The sequence below is a fragment of the Procambarus clarkii genome, chromosome 40, assembly GCF_040958095.1.
Source record: "Procambarus clarkii isolate CNS0578487 chromosome 40, FALCON_Pclarkii_2.0, whole genome shotgun sequence".
NCBI lineage: Eukaryota > Metazoa > Arthropoda > Malacostraca > Decapoda > Cambaridae > Procambarus > Procambarus clarkii.
Window position 1 is genome coordinate 16,289,191 of NC_091189.1, and position 5,515 is coordinate 16,294,705.

Below are 5,515 nucleotides of genomic sequence, written 5' to 3' on the forward strand. Positions count from 1 at the left end.
TGGCAAATATCATGTTAGATAGTACATTACTTATAATCAGGCAATTCAAATGTTTATTAAATTATAAAAATATTAACATCTGCACAACTTGAAGCTTTCACAAATTTTCCCTCTTAGCTTGCTCCTCAGACAAATTTGGGCAAACGATTTTGATGTAACAATGAATTTACATTGATGACGTTGAACTAGTTACGCGAGCATGTTCTGCCCACTAGGTTATATAAAATTTTAGGATATTGATAATTAGTGAACACAAACTGGCTTTAGTTTTAAAGATTAATGCATGACAACTAAATCTCTGTGTTTATCACATCACAAATTACAGAAAGAACATACAGTAACAATTTAAAACTAAACCATCACAATATTAGTTAGGAAAAAGAAATACATTTTGAAAACAAAATTCTCTTCATTACAATAACAAGGGGTAAAATAAGAATAGAAAACAGTTCAATACACAATAAACATCACTACTGAAATGCATATTCATTATAAAATTAGGACATACGGCTTCTTGTGTCTGAGTTACGGTGCTCCATGCTCAGAGAAATGCTTCAGGAAACCTCAAAATAATTACAAACTTGCTATATATTACCATCAGCAGTGCATGTGATATGAAAATACACATAAGGGTTTTACAAAGAATGGAAAAAACTTAGCACCAGGTAACCAATATGATACATAACACCTATGAGACAGATGTCCACATAGTCTTACTGCATTGAAGATTTTCTAACAACAATATTTGGCAACTTTGTTTTCCATTGCTGGGGACAGGAAACCTGTACTTAGGCTTATCAATGTCCTCCTAAGCCAACTATTGACCTTTCCCAGGACACAGCCTACAACAGTGGCCTAACTAGCTGTGATGGGTCTCGGTAGCACAGTTGGGTTTGCTCTCGACTCCTAATTGGGAATCCTGTGTTTGAAGCTTGAGCAGGACAGAAATGGTTGTGCATGTTTCCTATCATCTAATGCCTATGTTCACCCAGCAGTAAATAGGCATCCGGGAATTAGTCAACTGTTGTGGGGGTTGCATCCTGGGGAGGGTCAGTAGTTTGACCTTGGGAGGGGGACCGCGATATAAACCTAATGTATATACATAGGCTGGCTGTCCCTGATAAAAATTATTTATTGTGATGAACAGAGGCAAAAGGTGAAAGGATATGTTAGTAAATTTGGATTCAACTTACCTAATTTATTTTCACAGTTTCGCTACCAATGGAAAATTAGGAATGAAAAAAATATATTTGTTAAATTTAGTTTCTTTATCAATTAGTAGCTGATTTTTTAACAAGCTTAAACTAATTATAAAATATCACTTAAGGAAACCAAGAAAGAGTCTACTTTTAAGGTTCATAAAATAATCAGTACCTTTGCCATTACCAATTTATTTTATTCACTTATAATGCCTAAAAATTCAAAGATACTAATCTCATTCACCCATCTCACAGATACCCAGCTCATAGACACCCATTTTACAGACATCTAGTTCACAGATACCCCATCCCACAGACCCCCAGCACACAGATGAACAGGTCCCCTTAACTAAGAGGGTGCATTTTTATGTTATGATAACCAGTGTTACAAATGCAACCTATTAAGTACTAGCTCATATATACTGTATAAAATAATATATATATATATACACAGTGGCACCTCGATTAACAAGTTTAATCCGTTCTGGCACCGAGCTCGTTATGTGGAAAACTTGTCTTAAGAAACAAATTTCCCCATTTAAAATAAAGGAAATAAATTTAATCCGTTCCACTCCCAAAAACATGCATACTTGTATGACATTTTATAATGTAAATATAATACTGCACATGTAATTATAAATGTTTTGTTGTACTGTTTTCATGTTTACTTTACCTTATGAAGAGTCGTTGCTGGCTTGAAGGAGACGATGGGGAGGTGGGAAGGAGGAGAGGGGTTATGGTGTGGAAGGAGAATCCATCTCTGAGTCAGGCGGGCTCTCTCCTCTTGGAAATTTCACCCCACTGGGACCGGGTTGTGGTTCACTATCACTGGCTCTTCTTTTCTCTACTTTTGCAAAGAACGTATCTATTGACAAGTGCTTTTGTCTTTGTTTTAGGATGTTCCTAAAACGAGACAGCAAATTGTCATTAAACATGTTCACACACCGGGTTGTCACTGCTTTATCAGGGTGATGCTTTTCCAAGAATGCGGTCACCTTTTCAAACAATCCCAACACTTCCCTGATCTCACTGGAAGAGGCAGCATCCTCGCTTACCTCCTTTCCCCCTTACTAATGGTCCAAATTGTTGATGAGGACCTGCCATATTTCCTTGTGAGATCAGTCATACAGACACCATGCTCATGCTTTGCTACAATTTCCTTCTTCAAATCCACAGTAATTGTGTCTTTCTTCCTCTTGACAACACTATCTTTAGCAAGCAGCTTCTTTGGCGACATTGTGCGTTACAAATTGTAGTCACAAAACCACAAAAAAAAAGAGAAAAGCGAAAATAAATGCAGAGGGATGCTTGTCGTGCGCGATACAACAACAACACTGGCGTCGTAGGGGTCCGAGAATTTACGAGAACCCGCGAGACGCTGGGAAGCACCATGTGGTTTTGCTCGTTAATAGAGGTGAAGCTCGTCAATAGAGAAATTTGCTGCGAGTGGCTCGCTCGTTACTTTAAATGCTCGTAGACAGAGACACTCGTTAATCGAGGTGCCACTGTATGTATATATTGTATGTATGTATATTTTTTACACACACACACACACACACACATTCCTGTTTTCTATGCCTTGGACTCAATAGGTTACATGGGTTGCTTTGATTCTGGCTAAGATATTTGTATGTTTCTGGTTAAGCTAAAAGATTGGGTTTTTTACCGAGTGGCAAATCAAGAGAATGGGCTGCACAGGATATCCAGCTCATAGATACCCATTACCATTTCACAATACCCATCTCACAGATACCCACTTACAGATATCCACATCACATATACCCAGATCACATATATCTGTCTCATGGATATCAATCCTACTGATAATCAGATCCGAGATATCCTTCTCACAGATACCCAGCTCATAGACAGCCATTCTCTCCTTCCTGTTTAACTATTATAGGTCTGTGTAAAATATTTATTATAAAGAATATATATTTAAAGTGTACGTTATCTTAGTAAATAAGCAGCTAACCAAGAAAAATGCATTGTGGAACAACACAACTTTCTCTACGATATGACCTATCTTATCTGATGGCTATGAAAGTGCTAAGCCAGTATAACTATATAGTATAGCCCATGGAAGGTATATTAGAACAGGATAGGAACTGAGATATGAGGATATGACAAGAGCTGGGATATGAGCACAGGATAGGTGCTGGGATATGAGGATGGAGTGAAGCAATGTACCCAACAACTTGGAAGATTGGGGATTGAACACCAATTCTGCATAAAGCGAAGGCATTGTTCTAACCGACCAATCCAAGTGGATGAGTTATCTGGTGCAAGACCTAATTATTATGGTATTATTATCATTATCATTAAAAATAAAAATATACGGCTTTAATGTTCTTAATGAAGTAGCAATATCTTTGGTGCATTAAGTTTACCACTGACTTTGCGAAGATTAATAAGGGATTATTCAACTCTTGACTCTACCATTGGTATAAGACATGGATTAACACATTAACAATATATAAAGCTAGATGCACAACATATAATATTCCTGATAAAACATTTTAATTAACAGTTCACAGTTACAACACATGTACAGTATTTAATTTCAGTGTATACACCATATACACCAGCTTATAAAAGCAGTATAGCAGGCACTTAATATACAAAAAACCAGCATTGAATGTAATGAAATGCCATTTTCTAGGTGAGCCCCGGAGGCTCCCTGGAGCTTATCGGGCTAATGTACTTTATATTAGACCAGGACATTAGCTATGGAGTTCAGACCTACCAGGGACCAGTGCCAGAACCTGGCCCCTTCAAAGAGGTTTCAGGGAGCAATGGCCCTGGAAAACCCCCTTATGGTTGGGGTTTTTCCTTATCTGCCATCGACCGGGGTTAGGCACCCAGAAAGGTAGGTATAACAAAACAAACCCCACATGGTAAGAAACTTAAACAAAAAACCGAACAGAGAGGTAGAAACTCCCTACAATCCCAAGGAAACAAGCAAAATCACACTTTACTGCCACGCCGCTCGTCTGTGCAGCCCTCCCCTTCCCAAGAGGGGGAGGTGGGCCCCCAGACCTCACGGCGCTGGCTGCCTAGCACCAGTTCGGAAGCTAAGCTTCAATGAAAAAAAAATAAAAAAAACTCGACTGGTGGGAGGGAGGGTTGCCAGGGAGCCTCCAGGGCTCACCCAGAAAATGGAGTTTCATTATATTCAACGCTGGTTTTCTGTGGGGAGCTCCTACGGCACCCTGGAGCTACATACCCAAAGAGAAGGAAAAAAGGGACTTACCCGGGAGGCGGCCGCCACAAACTCCCCAACACGAAGTCGAGACAACTGTCTGCAACCTGCGACCCAAAGCAACACAAGAACGCCCAGGAGCAGGCACATTCACCAAATAATGGGCGGCCAGGACCCTGTTCAATCTCTAAAATCCACGCACCCGAATATGAGCCCAAGACATGTTACCGAACACGGCAGCCAAAGCTGCAAACTTCCGAACGTCATGGGCGTGAGGATAGACCACATGCTGGCTAGACTTAATAACCCTGTGGACAACCTGGGAGGCCCGAGCCCTGGAACAGGGAACGAGGGAAACCGGATCAACCTAAAGCACATCCCCAGCCGAGGCGCGCACATCATGTGTTGTGTCTGGTTGCGACTTCGCAACCAGACACAACACATGATGCACTCCCGGCCGAACCAATCAAGCATCAATAACCCAAGCGCCCCTCCGGAAACAGCTGTCTCGTTCTTCGCCAGAGCAGAGAAGGTCGAACCAGCCCCATACTGGACTGGTCCAACCTGCCGAAACAGGCGGAGTCGCGGGAAACGTCCCGGGTTCGAGCAAACAGCACTGGAAACCTAGGCTGGGCTGGCCACCAAGGGGCCATCACAAGGACTACTCTCCCTGGGAAGGTCTCCGACCATGCCAGAACCCGAAGCAACAGCTGGACTGGGGGAAAGAGGTACAGGTAACCCCAACTCTACCAGTCCTGCAAAAAGGCATCCACCGTGAACGCTTCGCAGTCGGGGAAGGGCGTCACATAGACTGGGAGACGCCGAGACCACGCCGATGTGAAGAGGTCCACGTCTGGAAGTGTGTACGTCTGGCAGATCCAACGAAACGAGTCGTCGTCGACCGTCCATTCCGTGGACAGGGGAACGAAGTGAGACAGGCTGTCCGCCAGGACGTTGGACACTCCCCAGATATGAACCGCACGGAGAGCCAAACCTCGAGAATCCAGCAGACGAACCATTCAAAGGGACCAGTCCCAAAGAGACACGGACCAAAGAGAACCTCCGCAGTTCTGGCAATGAACCACTAAAGAACAGTCCAAATGGAGTTGGATGT